We start from the raw sequence: 23,372 nt of genomic DNA, 5'->3' as shown, positions 1-23,372 counted from the left end.
CGCGCCCTAGAGTTCCTTGACGGAACGTCCGCGCGGCAGGCCACGAGCCCCACCTCCAGGATCCGCGGAAAAGCTGGGACTTTCGAATTGAGTCGGCCTAAGCCTTCCTGGCTTGGCTGCTAGCTTCCTGGGTGACCTTGGTAAATTCTTTCCCCAATGAGCCCATTTTCTGCTTTGTCAAAGGGAATAGCCACCTTGCAGGATTTTCGAGATTACGTAAAATGACTTTGTGAGGCACCTAGCTCTCAAAAGTCCCTTCCTCGGGGGCAGCTTTCCCTGACCTCCACTCCCTACCCCCAACACCACCTCCGAGGCTGGACGGGGCCCTCATATCAATAGTGCCCACATTTGTAATTTTTCATTTGCTTGAACGACTATTTGATTATTGTCCGGCTCTTTGAATATGAACTCCGTGAGAGCAGGTCGCGTTCCTCCTCACACCCCTGCGTCCAGTTCGTGCCTAATACAGCAGGAGCTCAAAAAATGCCGGCTCTCCCTTCCGCCCAGCCTATTCCCCGGGCGGAGCGGCAGCGGGCTCAATACTTCCAATGGCCAGCAGAGGGCAGGCGATGACCAGCTTTCCAGCCCAGCTGAGCCTCTTTTCCGCCCGCAGGCGCCGCGAGAGGAACAGGTGAGCCCAGGTGGGCGCACGTCTGAAGGATCCGTGTGGGCCCGCAAGCAGCCGGCGAGGCTCCGGCAGAAGAGCGTTTTTTCCCGCTGGATCTGTGGTTCTCGGCTTGCCCTGGATCAAAGAGTTCTCCGACAACCTGTGAGGATGTATTGGCGCCCGCAAAGAAGATGCCCTGAGAAGGGTCAGGAGGTGAGAGAGTTTACTGTAAAGAGGGAGGGAACCCAGAAAAAGCTTGGCGGGAGGGGGTTCAATGGCAAAGAGCAAGGCTTAGAAAGTACTGGGTGATGGGGAGTGTGAGAGATGGCCACTGTTAGCCTGACTGGATGATAGGACCTGGTTGGAAGTGGCTGGTCTCAATTGTCTTTGCTCTAGCAAAAGTCATTTGGTGTCAGTCCTGAACCCAGACAGTGTCTGGCTGGTATCTCAGAAGAACCCTGATGGGCGCAGAGCTCCTATTAGAAGCAGAGCTATCTCAAGGTGGCCAGAGGGCAGCACCATGCCACAAACATGTCTGTGGAAGCATTAGATATAACACTGTATTCAACAGTCAAACACTGGCAACATCAGGAATCCTTCCAGGGAGTCTGAGAAGGAAGGAAGGGAGGGAGGGAGAAGGGGGGAGGGAGGGGCGGTCAGGGGTTATGCCTACAAATGCCACAGTAACTCCACCTCTTTGAGCCTCAGTTACCTCATCTGCAAGATGGAGATAAAATCCACCCAGCAGGATTGTATTGTGAGGATTAAACAGGATGAACTAAATCAGTGGTTCTCAACTTTGGCTGCAAATAGAAATCACTGTGCTCTTGGCCAATACTGAGGCCTCGGCTATTGAAATTGGAAAACAAAACAAACAAAAACCTCTCCAGGTGATTGTAATATGCACCCAAGGCTGAGAACTATGGAGCCAAATAAAATGCTGGACATGGCACAGGGCACATGCCAGGCGTTCAACCATGATTATCACTTTTTTTTTAAGATAGAGCACAAATTGTTTTCATTATTCTTTGTTAGACAGAAAAAAAAAACTTGATATAAAGACTGTTGCAGAAATTGGATTTCCGACAGGCTTGTTTCTGGAACGATGAATCGTCTGGGATTTGATGACGGTGGGGATGGGGAAGGCAAACTCTGGTGCTGTGACTTGTCCTAACACCCAACTGAGATGAACGAGGCCAGGACCACCCTGTTCTCACTTGAGGTTTATATCACCATCTCCGAGGTGTCTTTCTTGTGTGCGGGCAGCATGGGTGCTTGCGTTTGCTCACTTCTGGGGATGAAGGCAATGTTCTCCTCTCCCTGGGTTCCCTGACTAGGTGGGCCTATACCACTGGCAGCTGTTTGTTTCTTGAGTGACCCATCAGTGCAGGTGGCGCTTCCTGCTTTCCTGGACCTGGTAGCCACGTGTGCTTTGTTAAGTTGCAAGACCCAATGATTATTTACTGTGCCCTACTGCTTTCTGGCTGGATGAACCCGGCGTGAAGTGAGAGGACCGCTCACCCAGGCCTGAAGCCGTGACCACTTGTCATGGGCAGGAGTGGCTCCTTGACCACTCCTAGTGGCCCTGTTGAAGGTGGGAAGGGAGGCAGAGGAACCTGCCCTGGCTCCCTCCAGGATGCAGGCTTGAGTGGCAGGCAATTAATGTCTGGTCAGATTTAGCAAATAGAAATAAAGGATGACCATCAGATCTACCCATCCAGGAGGGATGACTCCAGTGTCTTTTTTAAAAAATTGAAGTATAGTTGATTTACAGTATTGTGTGATTTACAGTATTACAGTATAGTTCTGGGTGTACAGCAAAGTGATAATTTAAGAAATTATTTGCTATATTTGAATGCATTGAGAGAGGATGCTGGCAAAAAGTTTGGAGCTGAGCTGTGATAGGTACTCAGAAAATTAAACAAAAAGGAAAAGAGCTAGACAACGATGACTCCAGGAAAAAAGGAAAGGAAATGAAATTAGAGTATATTACATGGTTGTCTGCAAATAAAGTCTATATAGTTATAAGAAATAAAGGATGCCCAATTAAATTTGAATTTCAGATGAATAACAAAAGGTTTTTTTAGTATAAGTATGTCCCCTGCCATACTGGGGACATACTTACACTAAAAAAATCATTTATTGGTATCTGAAATTCAAATTTAACTAGATAGAATTTATTTTTATATGTTAAAATCTGGCAACCTTATGACTGGCCCAACAGCCAAGGAGTACCCAGCACATGAGGTTTGCTACTGGCAACAGCCTTGTGCTTAATGTTGCCACATTCAGCTTCCACCTGTCCCTGCCATGCTCCAGAACTGTGTGTGGCTCCCAGCTGCTTCCAGAGCACAACTTGGACTCCCTGGCTGCTGTGCTGGGCCTTGCCCTTCTGCCAGCCCAGCTGCCCTGCTTGGTCCCTTTCCCACCTCTGTTCCTGTTCCTGTTTTCCCTGCCTGGCATGTCTCCTGCCTACTCTGAGTAGCAACAGGAAACACTTAGTGAGCACCTACTGGGTGCAGGCAACATGCTGAGTTTCTCATTTGCATTGTCTCATTTGTTTGGCACAAAAACCTAGTACAGTGGGGACAGCCATTGTCCTATTTTACCAATGAAGAAACGGGTGCTCTAAGGTGTGATTCATAAAGCGTGGTCCCTGGGCCAGCAGCTGCAACATCACCCGGAAACTTGTTAGAAATGCATGCTCTCAGGCCCTACTCCAGACCCGCTGAATCAGAAACTCTGGAGGTGGGGCCCAGCAATCTGTATTTTAATACGCTCCTCCCTCGCCCCTGCACCCAAGTGTTCCTGATGCCAACCCTGGCTTGAGACTTGCTGCTATGTGAGATGAAGTGACCCAGGAGCCTCCCATCCAGGCAGAGGTATAGAGGATGGCAGAGGAGCACCAGGTCAGGTGTTAGGATCATTCTGAGCCCTGTGCCTGGGGCAGGCACTGGAGATGCACTGGCCAGGTAGGGGGAGGGGGAGGGTAGGAAGAAGGAAAAGGAGAACAGACAGGCAGGCAGACAGTTGTGATGTACGGTGACCAGGGCACAGGTGGGCCAAGCCCAGGAGCCCATAGCAGGATGGGAGGCTCAAGGAAGGCTTTCCCGAGTAGATATCTGTATAAGCCTGAAAAAGATGTTGCAATTAATTAGATGAAGAAGGGTGGGAACAGTGTCCCAGGTGTACTGACTAGTTTATACAAAGCCCTTGCGGAGCTACCTGGGGATAGTTCAGTCTGGAAGAGGGAAGGCGAGGCAAGGAGAGTGCAGGGCGAGGGAGGAATTGTGTCAGGTCCTCTGCCCTCAAAGCAAAGGAGGAAGCTTTGATGGCTATTGAGATAAAGCTCTCTGGCTTCCAGGTGGACCGAGCACTAGGGAACATTCAGTCGGGGACGGAGAGGCGGGTATCGGGGAGAGGGGAGGGGTGAGGAGAAACCCAAGTAGATGGCAGGCCTCTCCCCGCCCCTGGGTTCAGGCTGCTTCTGCCCTCCAAGGTATCTGCAGACACTCACCCCTCAGTCACAGCACTGGGCAGGTGGCGATTGGTTCCAAGGCTGGAGTTGCAGCATCCAAGGCCGGCTTCTTCCTGAGGTGGGGCTGGGAAGCGACCCGACCCCACCCACGATTCCCACCCTAACTACCCCCCGTGGCCCCGACCTCTGCCGCCAGCCTGGCCCCTGGTCCCCGCCCCCCATCCCCCAACGCGCCCCACCCCCCACCCCGTTGCTGGCTGATGGAAGGCAGGCTCTGGGCTGCCGACCTGGGTTGCTTTACCCTTCCGTGTGCCCCTACCCTGCTGATGTGGCTAAGGCTGCCGTGCTACCGGGGCCTCTTCCAGCCTTTCAGGGACAGGCCCTGGATGTGGTCAGGGATCCCGGTTGCTGTCCCAGACTCCTGCCAGTCTAGCCATTGGTGCCAGCTGAGGACTGACCTGGCCTGGCCAGGTTGCCTGGCAATGCGGGCTGTGGCTGGGCAGTTCCTGCCTCCAACTACCCCTCCTGGAAAAACATCAGTTTGACCGAACCTTTTGGAACCCGTTTGCAATTTCTAGTCTAGGGAAGAAAACTGAAAGATCATTAACCACTGTATGAAGCGGGGCTTTCTGGGTGTTCTAAAGTCCCCACAGGACTTACCAACTGTCCCGTGGCTGAACCTTCAGCAAGGGGACCTCCTAGTCTTCTTTTTATTTAGATACACTTTCTGCCCCCACCTCCTCCATCTAGCATCCAGGGTCATATCTCATTATGCTTTGCAATTCAAGGAAGGTCTAGCATGAATGTTCAAAATATTTAAATTTTGTTCATAAATAGAATGATAATAGATGTTCAGAAATACTGTTTAGAGATCAGTTGATGCTGGGCCTTGAATTACATATAGATGGTGATATATAGGAGGGGCAGGGGCAGTCTAAGTGGGTGGAAGTGTTGAGTGAAGCCATGGATTCTGGAGAAAGCGAGGACAAGGAGGTGGCCTATCCGGCCTTGAAGATGGGGAAAACCAAGGGCATTGAGGAGCCACTTATGGCTGCTGACCAGGAGAGTGACACAGCATTACCAGTCACCGAGCCGAGCCTTTGTAAATGCTATAGTGCTGTTCTGCCCACCTTGTCCTCTCTACCTGGGCAGTGCTTCCCTCCCCCATCCATGTAGTTAATGCCAACTCATGTTTTAGATTCTGGCTCCATTTTCCTTTCTCAGGGAGGTCTTCAGTGGCAGATATATGCTAAAGTAACTCCCTGTGTCCCCACCTCCTGATACTCATGCCTTTGTGTAATCCCTTCCTCTCCAGTATGAGTAGGGCCTGTGATGTGCTTTTAACCAACAGAATATGGCAAAGATGATGGACTGTCACTTCCAAGATTATATTATATCATATAACTAGCAGACTAGCTCTGGAGACTCCCCTTGCTGACTCAATGAAGTAAACAGCCATGTTAGGGACGCACACATAGCAAGGAGCTATGAGTGGTCTCTAGGAGCTGTGGCAGCCTCCAGTTGACAGCCAGCAAGAAGCCACGGTCCTCAGTCCTATAGCCACAAGGAAGTGACTCTTGCCAAAAACCTGTGGGGGCTTGGAAGTGATTCCTCTCTAGTTGAGCCTCCAGATGAGAATGCAGCACAGCTGTCACCTTGATTGTAACCTTGTGAGTCCCTAAGCAGACGACCCAGCTAAGCCTAGACTTGGGACTCACAGAAACGGAGATAATAAATATATGTTGTTCAAGGGTCTAAGGTGGCAGTGACTTATTACAGAGCAATCACTAATTAATACACCTTACATAGGCTCTCATAACATCATGTGCCTTTTCATCTTACTCTTCTATGTGACACTTTATTTATAGATACCATTTGATGAATGCTGTGTCTTCATGAGCATACTTTTTGCTCATCCTTGTATCCCCAGAGCCTCACTGTGTGCCTGGCACTTGGAGGAAGACCCATAATAAGTATTAGTTGCATGTGTGAGTAAGTGAACGCTCTTATTTAATCTTTACTCAACCTGGTGAAGTGGGAACCATTGTCACACATGAAGAAAAGGAAACCAATTATTAATGTGTACTCAAAAGTAAATGGAACAACATGTTACTGTCTTATACTAAATAAAGTTTTGGTCATGCATGCCAAAAATATCCTAATTTTTCATATGACTAAAGAATAAATGATTTGGGAGCCAAGTGTAGATTGCATGGTATGACATCCTTCATGGAACAGTGCATTTTGTAAAAAAAAAAAAAAAAAAAAAAAAAAAACACAACCATCCAAAATAGTTTCTGGGCTTCTTTGGTTTTTCCAAAGCCTTCTCACAACCCTTTCTTGAATCATTCTTCCAAAATTCCTGCCCTGCCACGGTCCCTTTCTAATACTTTCTAACCTCATCTTCTAATGCCATGGGTGCCTCCACCTGTCCTCCAATGTCACCCTCATCGACTTCACACATCCTATGTCTTTGGTAAATTTGCAGTTTCACTTTGTACTTAACTTGCTCTGGACCCTCAGAGGTCAAAGCCATCTGACAGTGGGAGGCCATTAAAACCAGAGTTAATTCTCGTTAGATCTCTGCTCAGGACCCTCCAGTGGTTCCCACACTCCTCACCACACCCCGACCCCCACTCAGTCTGCAGCCCCCACGGTCACCTCCTTGTGAATTTCAGGCACATCAGTCACGCTCGCCTTGCCCTGGAGGTTTCTGCTCAGAAGGCTCTTGCCCCAGATCCCCTCATGACCCAACCTCTTACCCACCTCAGGCCTACTCAGATGACACATTTCTACTTTGACCACCCCACCCACTTTTCCCTCTTCTGCTCTTTTCCAGTACCACTCACCACCCACTCACATGCCATATCATTTACTTATTTCTAATATTTGATATTTATCTGTCCCCTCCCATGAGAATGTAGGCCCCATGAAGTCAAGACATTTGTTCTGTCTTCACTGATACATCCCAAGAATAGGGTCTGGCACAGTCTCCAGTAAAGAAGAGTGTCCACATCTTTGATGACCTTGCCTCTGCCTTGAAGTCTCCATCCCTTGCTTCTGGCCTATCTCCCCTTGGCATCTCTCCCCAGTACTCTGGACCCTGCGCAGATGATATGATGTGTTGCTGGTATCTGCCTGACTCAGTAGGGCCTTCCTAGGGCGCTGGTATTTTGACCTTGCTGTGTCTCTGCCAAGTCTCCCGCTGGTGTGAAATGCTAAATTCCAGACTTTTAAATTTCTTTAAGGGTGAGAGAGTTAAAGAGGAAGGAACAAAGAGATGATGCGGCAAGCCATGGGAGAGGGTGGAAGGGAGAAGACAGTCACAGATTTTCCTGGGGTCCCCACCCAGTCAGCTTTCCAAGAGCCTTGAGGAGCAGCCAGCCGTGAGTGAGGGCTATGTGCCACGTATTCTGAGCCGGGGGCCACATATCTGACCTGGGGGCCACGTGGCAGAAGCAGTGTCCCATTGAGTCATGGGACACACAGCCACAGTGCTTTGTAAAGTTTGGTACGTGGAGTATTTTTGTTTTTTACAGCCCAGCTGTCTGTGTAATGACTTCCTTCCCTCGGCCTTGTTCACCGAGGTGTCCCTGGGCGACCAGCTGAGTCACCACATTCCTTGCAGCTTAAAACACTGGCCCAAGCACAGGGGCCCGGTTCCTTCATGGAGGTGGGACCTTTGAAGGCAGCCAGGGAGTGCCGTGGAAAGGCAGACTACAGAGCTCCCACCTCTGACCTGCACCTCTCCCCAAAAACATGATTTCAAAAACAAGTGAAAATAGAAATTCCATCTGTTAAACACTAGGGAATGGCCCCAGCCATGTGCCTTAGACTGAAGTATTATTTGTCAGCAACCATAAAGTCAATACCAAATTGAGTGGGGGCGGGGTGGGGGTGGCACCAGGAACTGACGTCCGTGCCCTCGGTCTGTTGCAGTGGGAAGGGTGAGAAATCCAAGCGAAGAGGCTGGGAGGAATGGAAACTTGCTCAGTGTTTCTGTAAAATAAGCAGGCAGTTTTCAGTAAAATGAAATAGGCATTGGGTACATGGTTCAGCAATCTTACTCTGTGAAATATATTTTAAAGCAAGTTTGCTCAGATCCTTAAGAAGACAGGGAAGAGGTTATTTATGACAGCCTTGTTCATGGCCTAGATGGGCAGGAGGCAGGGGGAGTGATGAAGGCATGAGTTAGTGAACCACGATGACTGCGTACCCTGAAATTCTGCACAGCCTTGAGAAACGACCCGTTAGATGCACACACAACAACGTGGATGGAACTTATAGTGTCAAGTGGGGGAAACAGTAAAAGAGATTTAAAGCACAAGACTGTCCCATTTTTACTGAGGTATGAGTGAGGTACAATAAACCACATATATTTCAAGTGTACAATTTGAGTTTTAACATGTGTCGACACCCCTGAAACCATCACCAAAATCAAGCTAATGAGCATATCCAGCTCCCCGCAAAGTATGAAGTAGACCTATATGGATTAAAGTGGACAGATGTTTAACATCCCTTAAGTTTAAAAAAAATTCAACTGCGTGTAATATAATCCCTTAGTTATAATAACAACAAAAAAAGTTTAGATACCCTGAAAAAATCTGGAAGAACGTATACCAGTCTAAATTATGTTCGTTATTGGAAATCTTGCAAAAACTGCATGGCCCCATTGCACCTTGCACCCCAGAAATTGCCCATACCTGTTATTCCATGTCATGGTCTCCAGGTTTCCAATGGAGGTTTCACTCACTAGAAATTTGTCATTATGGCCTCCTAACTTCGAGTGACTTCATTAAAATGTCACCGAGGCCATCACAATGGACTTGGACAGAAGGGGTGCCTTCTGTATGTCGTCTTCTAAAGCTGTGTATTGTTTTCCCTTACACGTTTAAATCCGTAATCCAACAGAAATTGGTTTTGTTGTTTCTTGAATAAATGAAGTTAAATTGGAATAACAGATCCCATGTATATACCCATTCATTCAAGAAATGTTTATTGAGTTTCTTCTGTGTGTCACGCCTTGTTTATTGTTTTACTTTTTATATTTAGGTCCATAATCCATCATGAGCTGGCTTTTTTTTTTTTTAGGAGTTGGCTTTTGAGTATGGTGTGAGATAGGATTCCAATGTCGTTTTCCCATATGAATATTAACTTAACGCAATACTCCTTATACAAAAGTACACTGTTCTGCAATGCTTTCTTTATCATTAAACTATTTTTGAAGTATCTCTCTTCTGTCCATTGGTTTTTGTCTACTCTTGCACAATACTATACTGTCTTAATTATTAGAGCTTTATTATGTCTTATTAACTGATAGATTAAATCTTCCCACCTTGTACTCCTTCAAGAGTACCTTAGCTGTCATTGGCTTTCTCCAGTTTAACATAAATTTTATATTAGAATCATCTTGTCAGCTTCCATATGAAAGTCAACAGGATTGCTTTGAATCCATAGAGAGAGAATGATAGCTTTATGTACTGAGTCTCCCAATCTGTTAGCGTGGTGTTTCTCTGCATTATTCATTTGTTCTTTAATATCTACTAAAGTGTTTGTGGTTTCCTCCATGGAGGTTTTCCATGTCTTTTGTAAGATCCACCTGTAGGTACGTGGTTTTGGGGTTTTTTGGGGTTTTTTTGCTATTTTTTTCTGACAATTAAAAACATTTTTTTTCTGACATTTGATGGAATATAGAAATAAGGTTGATTTTTGTATATTGATTTTGCAACCCAGAAGAGGGCCTGCATCAGAACCAAACCATGTTGGCACCCTGATCTCAGACTTCCAGCTTCCAGAACTGTGAGAAATAAATTTCTATTGTTTATAAGCTACCTAGTTTGTGGTATTTTGTTATAGCAGCCGGATTAAGAGAGTCACTTATTAGTTCTAAAATTTATTTGAGGTTCCTTAGGATTTTCTAGCTATACAATCATGTCATTTTTGAATAAAGATAGTTTTGATTTTTCTTTCCTGTCTTTATAACTTTTTTTTTCTTTCCTTATTGCTCTGGCTAAGACATCTAGTAAAATGCTAATTAGGGGTGGTGTTAGCTGATATCCTTGCTCTATTCCTGACTGTAGGAAGGAACATGTTCAACATTATACCATTAAGGATGATGTTAGCTCTAGGGTTTTTTTCCTACATATCCTATATCAGATTGAGGATGTTCCTTCCTGTTCTTATGTTGCTGAGAGTTTTTATTGTGAGTCGATTTTGAATTTTATCAAATGTTTTTTCAGCATCTATTCAGATGATCAAATTATTTTTCCCTTTTATTCTGTTAATGTGGTTGGTCAGTTTTAAATGTTAAATCAATTTGCTTTCCTGGGGTAAACTCCACTTGGTTGTGATTTAGTAGCCTTTTTATTTATTGCTGGATTTGATTTGGCTAATATTTTGTCAAGGGTTGTTGCATTTATAGTCATGAGAGAGATTGGTCTGTGATATTTTCTGTCTTTTTTTTTTTTAAACCAGGTTTTGGTAGTAGGATTATGCTGACCTTATAAAATAAGTTGGGAACTGTTCCCTCTATTTTAATAGAGAATTTGTATAAAATACGTATTATTTCTTATTTAAATCTTAGCTAGACTATTTCCATTATCTTTTAAATTTAGTCTTTATATTAAAGTATGTCTCTTGTAAGCATCATATGGTTGAGTTTTGTTTTTTGTTTAAGTTCAACTTGTCAATCTTTTTCTTTTTATTAGAATATTTAGTCCACTCACATTTAACAAAATTACAGATGTGGTTTCAAACCATTTACCTCTGTAATCTTGTTATTTCTCTTCTATTTGTCCTACCTGGGTTTTGTTCCTGTTTGCTTCCCCCCACCCCCTTCTTTGGATCAATCAAGTATTTTTTCATTATTCTATTTTATCTTCTCTACTCGATTTTTTTAATTGTGGTAAAATACGCATAAAATTTACTATTTTAAAATGTACAGTTCACTAGTTTTAAGTACTTTCACATTTTTGTGCAACCAATCTTCAGAATGCTTTTCATCTTGCAAAACTGAAATACTTTATCTGTTACTCAGTAGCTTCCCATTCATCCCTCCCCCCGAGTCCCTGGCAGGTATCATTCTACTTTCTATCACTATGAATTTGACCATTCTAGGTATTTCATGTAAACAGCATACAGTATTTATCTTTTTGTGACTGGCTTGTTTTCACTTAGCATTATGTCCTCAAAGTTCATCTATGTTGTAGCATTTATCAGAATTTTCTTTCTTTTCAAGACTGAATAATATCCACTATATATATATACACTACGTTTTGTTTTTCCGTTCATCTCTTGATGAACATTTGGGTTGCTTCTACCTTTTGGCAATTGTGACTAATGCTGCTATGAACATGAGTGTATAAGGATCTCTTTGAGACCCTGCTTTTAATTTCTTTCCCATTGGATTTTTAGGCAAACCATTGTATGTATATATATTATATACACACACATATATATATATTATATATGTATATTTAAGTGCTTACTTTCAAGATTATAATATGCATTCTTAACTTATTGCAGCATGACTTGAATTAGTACTTCATAATTTTCTACACAATGTAAGAACCTTTTAACAGTGCAATTCCTTTTACTGCTCCCACCTTCTGTACTATTTTTGGTTACACATTTTACTTCTGCATGTCACAAATCCACAATACACTGTTGCTGTTGCTTTAAATAGTAATTTATTTTATTTTTATTTTTTGAGGTTAATTTGTGCTTTTATTTGCCAGTATAACTTAACTACAGTGGCTTGCAAAATTTTGACCTAAAAAAATACATTTTACATCATAATCCAACAAACACACACATATATAATATGCATACGTGTGTGTGTGTGTGTGTGTGTGTGTGTGTGTGTGTATATACAACTGAAACCAAAGTTTTGCCCAAAATGTCTACCCTAACACTGAGTGTTCTTGTTTTTAATTTTAGTATGTTTTTTGGGGACCACTTTTAGGTTTACAACAAAATTGACAGGAAGGTACAGAAATTTCCCATATATCCCCTCTCCACACACATGCATAGTCATTAGTTTTATTTACCAGAGTGGTACTTCTTTTTTTAACTAAGGATGAACCTACATTGATACATCATAATCACCAAAGTCCTCAGTTCACCTTAGTTTGGACAAAAGTATAATGACATATATATCCATCGTTATAATGTCATACAAAGTATTTTCACTGCCCTAAAAAACTTCTGTCCTCCAGAATGGCATATGAAATCTCTCTTTTTTCCCTTGCAAAGAGGTTCAAAGCCTTCATGTCTGTAAGACCACTCATGGCCCGCCCATGCATGGACCGGACAGGCTCTAGGCGGCAAACTCCCCCACTAAATACTGCGGCATTTCTTCCAATATTGAGCCTTGCCCCACTGGTCCTGCCCAGGAGCCACGTGGAGGCACAGGGGGACACGTGAAGGGTATTTGCTCATAGGATGAAGGCCTCAAGTTTTGTGCCCCTTCTCACAGTGAACCCAGATTCCTGTTGGGTGTGTTGTAAACAGGGGAGACATTTCTTCAGGCCCCCTGCTCTGAGCACACCTCAACTAGTATATTTTAAATGTCAAGTTTCTCTATTTACCCACATGTATGCCCTTTCCTGTGATCTTCATTTTGTCTTACAGATCTGTGCTCCTACCTGGAATTGTGTTTCCTTGACTTGTCTGCTGTCTTCTGCTGCCTCAGAACTTCTTCACCCTGCCAGTCTGTACCTTCTTCCCATGCACTGGTGTTTTCCCGCCAGGTGTCAAGTCACCTAATGCGGGAGACTGATGGATAAAAGGCATATCTTCAGTAGCTGCTAATCTACTAGAGAAACCTGTGCTACCAGCTGGGATGCCAAAATGTAATCCTTCTCTCTTCTTAATGATTTTCTGAGTTTTCCTTTTAGTTGATGTCATGTCCTTAAAACAGGTTCCAGTTGTTCTAAAGCATTTTGTGTGTGTGTGTGTGCCATCGCCACATTCCCATTCCCTCCTCCAATCTTTATACGTGTGGGTGCATCTTCTCCCAGGAAGTCCACATCTGTCCGTTGAGGAACTGATGAATAATCAACCGAAATTTGCGAAGTTATTTGGTCTCCATTTAATTTCCATCCTCTGGCAGGTCTGCATATTAATCTCTTTAGGAATGAGAATCCTGTTGCTGGGCAGGTACAAACTTTAACCAAAACTGTGTGATGGCCAAAGTAGGAATCAAAACCTACCCCTCCCTCTCCTTGCCCTCCCAGCAGAGGTTCTGGTCAGATTACTTCTTATCTTAGACTAATTTGATATGCCTTTGGTTTTCTGTGGTTTCATTATAGATTTATTTTTATTTATCCTGATTTGAATTTATTTGGCTTCTTCAACCTATGACTTGATGTCTTTAATAAGTTCTAGAAAATTCTCAGATGTTATCATCCTTCCATATATTGCTTCTGTCTCATTCTCTCTCTTTTCTCTTCCTGGGACTCTAATGAAAATGTATGTTAAACCTCACTGTATCTTCTATGTCTCTTACCTTCTATATTGTTTATCTCTTTGTCTCTCCGTATTTCATTCTGGATGATTTCTTCTTACCTATAATGCTGATGAACATTTGCATTGCTTCTACCTTTGGGCTATTGTGAATCATGCTGCTGTAAAGACAGTTGTACAAATGTCTGAGGTCCTGCTTTTAGTTCTTTGGGGTATATACTCAGGTGGAATTTCTGGATCATGGGGTAAGTCTATGTTTAATTTTTGGAGGAACCATTATCCTGTTTTCCACAGCAGCTGCGCTATTTGACATTCTCACCACTAGTGCACGAGGGTTTCTAGTTTCTACTCCAACACTTACTTCCTTTTTTTCTTTTCTTGTTTGTATAATAACCATTCTAATGGCTGTGAAGTGATATCTCATGATTTTGATTTTCTAAGTTTGGCTTTTATTTCCTTGACTGTAGTAACCTTGGTTGGTTTTGGTTTGTGCTGGATAATGTCCTGTATTTGGTGTCCCCATGAGCCTGTTTCTTTGTTGCCTTACTTGTGTTCTCTCATGATGTCTTATCTCTGTATAGGTCTGGCTATATTTGATTGTGCATTAGGCATGGTAGTGCAATTGAAAAAAATTGCTTGTAGAAGCAAATTTAAGGTTAGAATGATGTACACAATACATATTTGTTGGGAAAGAGAGTGGTGGGTGGGTACAGACAGTGCCTTGAGCTGGGAGGGATTTATGGGCACTCAAGCTCATCTCTGGTCTAGCAGCATATTTGGAAACAAGATGTGACTCCAGGCCTCACCCCATGATAGGGCTAAGGGTCCTGCCCTCCATACCTGGGCTGGACTGACAGCAGAAGCCCAGTTGTGAAGACTGGTGGAAGACAGGCACTGACATCAGGCCTCACCATTGTCATTTTCTTATAGTGTTCTCTTGAGGATGAAGTCATGACTTTTATAAACTACTGTTACAAACACAGTTGGACTCACCCTGCTCCCACCTACACACACACGAGTTCCTCTTTAATCCCAGGAACATGTCTAATTGGCAGTAGAGGCCACTCAGGAGGCAGAAACCACATCAGTAATTGGAACAAGGAAAATTTAATATTAAGAATTATTAACAGGTGAAAAGTAGTTCGTGACTAAAAAGGCCAAAGAGAACTCCAAAGAACCTAGTAGACATAGGGAAGACATAGGGAGCAGCTACTCTCTCTAGGGCTGAGACCCAGTACCCTAGGAGAGAACACACTTGCAAGAGTCTCTCCCCCAATCCAAGGCTGAGATGTAGACCTTGGAGAGGGCAGAAAGTCAGCTCACGGGACGGCTGAGAGGTTTGCTGAGTTGCCACAGGCAACTGGTCAGGAACTGGCCATGTGGGTGGCAGAAAAACTCACCGGTGGGTGAGCACTGCTAGGTTTCCCATAGACCATCTTACGTGCTGTAGGAGCAAGAAGAACAGACTGGGAATCAGAAAGGTTCTGAATCAGAAAGCCCCTTGTGCGTCTGTGCCTTGCAGGAACCCTCCAGCACTGTCCACTGGCGAAGCCTAACACCGTGCTCCTGGCAGCAGAGAAATGTCCAAAGGTCTTCAAAGCAAGGCAAGGAATTTAGAGCAGAGAGTCAATAAGTTGGCACAACTGGATTCAGAACTTTTCTTAAAAAGCCTGATAGAACTTCCTCTTTAACTTCTGAGTGCTTTTCATGCATGTGACACCATATTAATAGCGGCATGTAGATTAACTCATTCAATTTTCATAACATTAGAAGTTTAAGCTACTCAGCCTCATGCAGCAAGTAAGTGGGGGAGACCAGCTTAAAACCCAGGAGTTCTGGATTTAAATCCTACTTACTTACACACTACATTAAACTAACTGCCTCCTGGGTTCCTTCATTGCAGACTTTATAAAGGCAACATAAAGATTAGTGGGGAGTGAGAGAACCCTCTCTATGAAATGAACTATTGATTAGGCCAAGGGGTCTGTCACTCTCCTGGTCCTCGAGGATTCTTCCCCTTCGAATCCTTGGTTCACAGCCAGTCCCAGCTATTCCCTCTGTGCATTGTGATCACCTCATTCTTGACAAGGGGCTGGCACATAAATCACGTAGAATTTTTCACCTTCCCTTCCTGCAGTTGTTCAATGCTCAGACTCTTTCCCACCTGGGATTCTATGGTGCTGGCTACTGCTCAGAGCTGTGTGGTGAATGTGGCAGAACAGCCACAGTTGGGATCCTTTTGGTTTCAAGTAATTGAAAATCCAACTCAAGTTAGAATCAGCAATAAAGGGAATGTATTGATTTATGTGACTTGATTGGTAGATGGGATTCAGGTAAGCCCTGATTGGCACTCCAACTCGGTTTCTCTTCAGTTCTTTCCACTTTTCCCTATTCCATGTGTTGGCTTCATCTTTAGGTTGGCTCTTCTCTTTGTCCCAGAATAGCTGCCAGCTGCAAATGGTGCCTCACTGTCATCCAGGGAGGCAGTGAAGGTTGTATCTAATTATTGTGAAGAGCTAAATATTGGGTACTGATATATGTAGGCCTGGGTAATAGGTCCATCCCTGAAGCAATCAATCCAAGGCCTATGAGATTACTTCAGTTGACTTACGGAAGTCAGTTGAATTGAGGATCCACATTCACATGTGGGAGATGGGGTCCATCCCACCCAAACTACCTCAGTGCTGTACAGTGGGGAGTGGGCTAGACCAGATGTTAGAAAGATACATCTGTCAGGATAGGCTAAGTTTTGGTCTGGTAATAAACAAGCCCCAATCTTGTTTTTATATCAGCAAAGATTGATTTCTTGCTCATACTATATAACCATGGTGGGTCACAGTCTATGTTTTCTCAGCCCCGGACCCACACTGTGGGAGGTATCACCACCTCAAGCATTGTCTATTGCTGTTGCTGAAGGAAAGAGAGAAGATTGCCTACTAGCCCTTAAAGTTCGGGGCTGGAAATGATCTGCTTCTACTCTCTTTATTGACCAAAGCAAGCCATGTGGCCTCTCCCGACTCCAAGCTGTAAGGAAGTACAATCCTGTGTCTGAGAAGCAAACCAGAAGTATCTGTTGGCTTAGTATTAATGTCAACTACCACAGAGGGCTTATGGAGACCACCCCAGTTTTTATCCACTTTTTCTTGGGGAAAAAAAACAACTTCTTGTTTTGATTGCTACATTAAAAAAAAGAGGCCTCCCTCCTGCGCAGAAATCAGGAATTCAATCATCATTCCCTGTGTCACTATGAAATATCTCCCATGTGTTTTACCGTTAAGTGGGATCAATGGTTCTATGAGGGACTTCTATTAAGATATCTCCTCAACTCAAAACAATTCCCTTTTTGGTGGTCTTGATCCACAGAGGTGGGTTCCTGGTGAACTACACGACCTGTAAGCCGGCTTTGACTGTTCTAGCGGAGGGGGACATCTGACTCAAGTTGGGTCAGTTCGGGCTTCTTCTCTGGGGTTTTGGAATTGGAATGATGAGGGAGTTTTTGTCTCTTCCTGGGGTAACTGGAATTATATCATGTACTTGGGAGTGGTTGGGAGATATATTTCCCATTAGAAGCAGAGAAAACAAGTTTGTAGAGAGAGTCTTACTGACCATCCATAAGTCCATCCACCCTCACCCCCCTGCAAAAAAAAAAAAAAGCCTTAAGATAAACTTCCCTCTTATTTTTCTTAAACTGGGCTGATGGGTTACTGGTACTTGCAGCCAGAAAACTCCTGATACATGTCCTTTGCTGCTGGAACCTGACACAAAAAGCTACAGGTGTAGCCCAATGCAGTTAAATAGAGGTCAGGTTGTAATTGTTGCATCAACTATACTTTTGGCAGTTTCTTTTCTGCTTGAGAAAGCTCGTTAGATGTGAGTGTAGGTGACATTATTACATGGCTCACCTGGAATTGGCTTGAAGTCTTTTTTAAAGGAAAATGATTTGCCTCCCTGGGTAAGTATTATTTGCCCTGTACCTCCCAACACTGGTAATAAGTGCATGTTGTTTTCTCTGCTTGGAGTCCTTTCCTCATCAACTTGTTAGACCCAGCCCCAATGTCACCTCCTCTGGGAAGCCTTTCCACACCCTCCTATACAGTATTAATGATGTCCTTCTCTCTGCTTCTCAAAGACATTGGCACATACATCACGTGTTACATATTTTCTTCCAGAAGTGTTTCTTTACCTGTCTGGCTCCTCTGAAATCCTGAGTTCCTCAGTGGTTGGGAGAGTACCTTGTTTATCTCTGTGTCCCACAGTGCTGGACTAGAATAGATCCTTGAAAGTTTGTTGAGTAAATGAAGTTAAGTTGGAGCAATATATCCCATATACAGCTATCCCTCAGTATGCACAGAGGTGGCTGGTTCTGGGATCCACTGTGAGTACCAAAATCCATGGATGCTCAAGTCCCATTGTTGGCCTTCTGTACCCCAGGTTCTGCAGCCTCGGATTCAGCCAACCACAGATTGTGTACTACTGTAGTCTCTTCATGGAAAAAAAAAATCTGTGACCTGCACAGTTCAAACCCATTTTTGTTCAAGGGTCAACTGTATGTATGTATATATATGTATATACACATATATATACATATATATACATATACATACACACTCTTATTTATTCAAGAAATATTGATTGAATACCTAAGCATGTCAGGCCATGTTCCAGATGCTGCAGATAAGTAACACAAAGTCCCTGCTCTCAGAACATTACAGGTGTTATTCAGGTCATAAGGCTGTGAGGAAAAGTAAAGCAAGATGCTGGGAGAGAGAGTGAAGGGGCTTGGGACTTGATGTTTTACTAAAGTGTTCTGGGAAAGTCTTTCTGGGGAGATGACATTTGAGTAGGAATTTGGATTAAGGGCACATGCCTTTCTGACATCTTGGGGGAAGAAACATCAAGTGCAGAGGTCCTGAGGTAGGATTGAGCCTGCATGTTCCAAGGGCAGGAAGGAGGCTACTGTGGCTGGAAAGGAGAGAAGGGTTGGAGTGGATGAAGAAGCAGTTAGAGAGATGGGAGAGTGTAAAGGGGCCAGGGGGAGATTACATGGGATCTTGGAGAAATATTGAAAAAACATCGAACCCTTGAAAAAACGTTTTGGTTTTTGCTCTGAGTGAGATGGTGAGATGGGAAGCCACTGGAGGCTTTAGAGAAGGAGAGAAATAGGTTTTGACTTAGATTTCAACAGAATCTCTGGCTGCTTGAGAACAAGCTCTATAAAAGCAGAGTGGAATCAGGGAGAGAAATGTGGAAGTTAACGAAATATTCCAGGACAGAGAAGATGAGATCTGAAATGAGGGTATTTTAAAGGTAGAGCTGCCAGATTTTGCTACTGGATAACATGTGGGATATGATAGGAAGAGAAGACTCAAGGATGGCTTCAAAGTTTGGGCCAAGCCACCAGAAGGATGGAATTGACCTTGTCTGAGGTGGAGAAGACTGTGAAAGGAGCAGGTAGAGGGGCAAGTCCCACAGTTTGATGTATTGCTCAGCACTTATGTATATGTTCGCTGCTTTTCAGGATCTGAAGGTTATAATGCAACCTGAACAGGTCAGGTTTGTCTATTGAACACCAGGCACTGTGCAGAAAGCAGCATGTGTGCTGTCATTTAATCTTTTCACTCATTCCTATTGGCTTAATTACTGGTATTTTCATTGATTTTTATGGATGAGAGATTGAATAGCATGTTCAAAGTCACTCAGCCAATCATTAATCTGCCAGTTTAATGCAGATCTGATATTCCAACCCAGGTATGTCAGACTGGAGAGCTCTTGCTGTTTATTAATCACTAGATTCTAAAGGTGGGGACCACTTTCTGAGCATATTTGCTACAACCTGGGCTCCATAACAGAAAAGGTGCCTGGAACGTGTGACAAAAACTCAGAAAAGGCCCCACCCTTATCCTAGGCGTTACAGGTTGCATAATAGAAGCTGTGATAAAAGAGCAGCATTATTGTACCTGACGGGGGCAACTAATGCTTGAAAGTTCTCAAATACCTGAAGACTTCATGTTATGAAAGCAGTTATCAGAAGTTGTTAAGAAACAGAAGTGAAAAAACTGCGGTGAAGTATTGGTAGGATAAAAGAAAACCAACTCCCAGGCGGTGCTTGTTGGGAAACAGTGTTGGGAAACACTGGACTGGGAGGAGAGGGGCCAGGCGGGGGCCAGGGGCCCTGTCCTGCCTACATCCTTCTGAAAGTGCACGCTGGTGTGGCCTTCCTTAGGTGGTCCTCTAGAAAGACCAGGATACGGAGTACAAAAGCCGGGAACCTACGGGGCCGCAGCATCCGCCCCCTGTCTCCTTCCCCGCCCCCTTGAGCCTCCACACGGGGAAAAGCGGGACCAGCGCCGCGCATGCGCCCGAGGTAAGGTCCGCTCCCCGCGACGTCAGGGGGCTTGCGCCCGCACGAAAGCCCCGCCCCCTGGGCGCCAGAGGCGACCTGGGCGGGGGGCCTCGGGCCACGCCCCCAGCCGAGCCGAGAGGGGCCGAGCGGAACCGAGCGCCTCCGAGCGCAGCCGAGCCCAGCCGAGCGGCCGGGAGTCGGTTGGTGCAGCTGCGTCCCCGCCGCCGAGCAGTCCGCGGCTCCGGCGTCGCCGCCGCCGCCGCCTCCGTGGGGCCTGCGCCGGCCGCCTGGCCGCCGGGAGGGAGCCCTGGAGCACGGGGAGAGCGGCCCGGTCGCGGGCGCCGCCGCTGCCGCCGCTGCCGCCGCTGCCAGGTGAGCGCCCGCTGCGGCCCGCCGGCCCCGTGTTCCCCCGCGACTGTCAGCCCCCGTGTGTGTGTGTGTGTCTCCGCCTGTCAGCCCACTGTGTCTGCGTGAGCTTCTCCTGCCACGCCTGGTCCCCGGCCCTGCCCGCAGTGTCCCCCACCCCCTCCCGCCCGCTGCCCCGGGTCTTTCTGTCAGCCGCCAGCACCCCCTTGCTGGGAGGCTCCGCCCCTTCCCCCCGAAGCGCCGCCCTCCGCCCCATCTGTCATCACCCCCCCCACCCCGCCGGCTCCGGCGCCCTGGAGGCGTGAGGGTGCTGCACTCCCGGGGGTCTGTGTAGCCCCCGCCGGCCACACAAGGGGCTTGTGACTGGGCAGTGAGGGTGTCCGCAGATGCCCGCCGGACCGTGTGAGGGTGCGTGTCCGAGTGTGCGCCGGGTGTGAGCACCGCGTGTGCCCCCAAGAGCCCGGAGAGGAGCGTGGGGGGCGACCTGACCGACGTGGGGCGGAGATGCCGGGCGGCTGAGAGTCACTTGCTCCAACTCCCGCGGGCCGGCGGCATCCTGCGGGGATGGGGCTGAAACCGGACTCGAGCCACTCGTGGTACCGCAGACTCCTCCATCCTGGGACCCGTGTTTGCCCATACGAAGGCAGTTAACCCGGGGCTCCCGCTTCCTGGATGCTGCGAGTGGCATGTGAGCGGAGTTTGGGGCTTGTTCAACCTTCCCAGTTTGGTATTTCCATTCGGAGAAGCCTGTCGGAAGTGATTGAGGAGTGGGTGGGATGTGGAGCTTAGGTGGAAAGTGTTTTGAGAGCTTGAGTCATTTTGAGTTGCATGGTTTGCATTTCTGAGCAGTGATTGCCCTGGGCTTGTGCCCTGTGAGAAACTGTTATGTGATGGGGGAGGGGGTGTAGAGGAGGAGAGAGGGCATACAGCTTTCTGTTTTTATCCGTGTCATGTGAACACATAGTATATTTATTCATGAGACCTCCACATATCCGCAATTTTAAAAAGGATTACAGTAGTTTCCATTTATACATGTTCTTGTATGTTGTTATCTTGATGTTCTTTATTTGCAGTAACTTCGTATTGCAATATTTCAAAACTAAGAGAAAATGCTTCCTAAAACAATTGGTGTTTTGCCGGATAATTCTCAACCACGGGGAAAGAGCCAAAAGCGCACTTCATTAGCTGGAACAACTTATTCGGGCTTACTTTGTTTCTAAGAGACACACAGTGGAAAAATCCAGAAGCGGCATAGTAGTAGCGAAGAGTGTTAGGAAATTAATGAAAAGGGCCCTTCTGTTGCTGCCTTGGAAAGATGGTATCAAAGTTGCTGCAGAGGACAGATCTACTATGTAATCACAAACATATTAACCAAGTTGGTTTTGTGACCTTGATACAATGAGTCTGCGCTTGATTTGGGCTTTGCTGGTAACAGGAAAACGTTTCATGGGAAGCAGGGTAATTTGGGGAGAAAATGATCCCCATTCTTTTTTGGTCATATTTAAGGAAGATTTCAGACTAGGGCAGTCTCACGGCAGTCTCAGACTAGGAAAGAGTGGTTTTTCTTTCCTACGATAATATCAAAAATTACAAAAGTAATTTCATGTTTTAAGGCAAAAAAGTAGGGGAAAAAAAAACTAAGAAAGGCATAAGAAAATACCCACAATTCCACAAACCATAGTAAATCATAGTTTGGTATTTAGTTCGCATATGTATTTTTTCTTCCAGAAATGCTACCTACCATCCTGTAAGATTGTTTTGTTGTCTGCTTTTTTCACACTTATAAATAGATTATGCCTCATTTTTATGAGAATTTGTTCCTTTTATGATCGTTTTAAAGAGGAGGTTATGTATGTCCTCTGCTTAGAGTACTCAAGTAGCTACTCCTCCTGGAGTAAAATCTGAGGTCCTTGCTGTGGCTACTAGGCTGCCTCCCTGTCCTCACTAGCAGCGTTGCCTGACGAATTTCTGCTAGTCCTTAAAATCTTCAGGCATATGCCAGCCTCAGTGCCTTTGCATTCGCTGTTGCATCTGCCTGAAACTCTGTTCCCTGGATACCATGGTTCTTGCCTCAGGTCTCCACTCAGAGGTACCCCCTTATAAGGCTTTTCCGTGTCCACCCTGTGTAAGATATATTCCATCCCCCTGTCCTTCTTAACGAATCTTACTTTTCTTCATAGCACTTACTACCACTTGGTAAATACATATTTATTTGTTGGTTTATTGTGGTCTCTCCCCTCCCCCATTAATCTGGAAGTGTGAAGCTTTTTTCACTGATGTTATCTTCAGAACAGCACATAACACATTATGGGTGCTTAATCGATATTTGTTGAATGAACAAGTTTTCATTATCCATCCATTCACGTGACCTTCCTGGTAGCCTCCTAGGCTTTTAGATAACTATATCATGAAGTGAGATAACAGTCTTTTAAAAGTCAGGATAGTCCTCTCCTTTACCTATCTGAGGAGCAGAGTTGTAGAGGGAGGCTTATGATCTTAAAAAGAATTACAGTCTTGATTTAACTTGAACAATTGAGGGAAGGAACAGTTTTAGCAAATGTGACTGACTTTCCTTCTTATACATTATCCCTTGTGTTTCATTGGAAATCTTTGAAATGTATGAAGTATCCCAGTTGTGTTTACAGCTGTGATTTCAGTTTGGTAGTTCTTAGTGATAGTATTGGCCCCAAGAGCGTAGTGAGTGTTTGTGTGTGTGTGTCAGCAGATACCCAGAGATGTAATTACAACATGAATGCATTTTCATTTGAGGAATAGCTGTTATTGTTCCTTATTTTCCTGGCAACTCTATCCATTTGAACTCCCTGCTTATCAGTTTTTGGATGGCCTAGCAGGTGACTTAAGTTTTGTGTGTGTGTTTTAACGTTTAAAAATAAATCTTTGATTTCTTGAGCATTTTACAACTCTCATGTGACTCTTGAACTGTTTAAAAGTACCAGTTTCATCTTTCTGGGTGAAATGACATCTGTAGTAAAACATTATTACATTTTCATTATAAGGAAGGAAAAAATGTATATTGGGGTAGAATTTTTACAGAGAGAATATAGAGAATTTTTAAAGGCTTGAATTTCAAATAGGCAACTTTTAATTTTAGT

At 45.0% G+C, this 23,372-nt stretch overlaps 1 protein-coding gene, 1 non-coding gene and 1 pseudogene across 12 annotated transcripts in view; 1 reads left to right on the top strand and 2 right to left on the bottom strand.

The window, feature by feature from the left end:
- Positions 1 to 23,372, top strand: part of ZHX3 (zinc fingers and homeoboxes 3) — a 120,924-nt gene continuing 97,552 nt past the window's right edge. For 5 of the 11 annotated variants that reach the window (XM_074347285.1, XM_074347281.1, XM_074347280.1 and 2 more), the window contains exon 1: positions 20,056 to 20,265. The gene's annotated coding sequence lies outside the window, so the exon portion shown is untranslated. Of the gene's footprint in view, positions 141 to 613; positions 821 to 20,055; positions 20,266 to 20,527; positions 20,668 to 20,703; positions 20,948 to 23,372 lie in introns of those variants that run through there. The other 6 variants (XM_045519384.2, XM_010958739.3, XM_045519383.2 and 3 more) reach the window with 3 other exon arrangements.
- On the bottom strand, positions 12,504 to 12,636 carry LOC123617965 (small nucleolar RNA SNORA11). Its single transcript, XR_006726291.1, has one exon. It is a non-coding gene; the product is annotated as a small nucleolar RNA SNORA11 (small nucleolar RNA).
- Positions 12,721 to 14,986, bottom strand: LOC105071998 (receptor-binding cancer antigen expressed on SiSo cells pseudogene; annotated as a pseudogene).

This window comes from Camelus bactrianus, chromosome 19 (assembly GCF_048773025.1).
Source record: "Camelus bactrianus isolate YW-2024 breed Bactrian camel chromosome 19, ASM4877302v1, whole genome shotgun sequence".
Lineage (NCBI taxonomy): Eukaryota > Metazoa > Chordata > Mammalia > Artiodactyla > Camelidae > Camelus > Camelus bactrianus.
The sequence above is the reverse complement of the archived record's forward strand: the minus strand, read 5'-3'. Positions and strand labels throughout refer to the sequence as shown.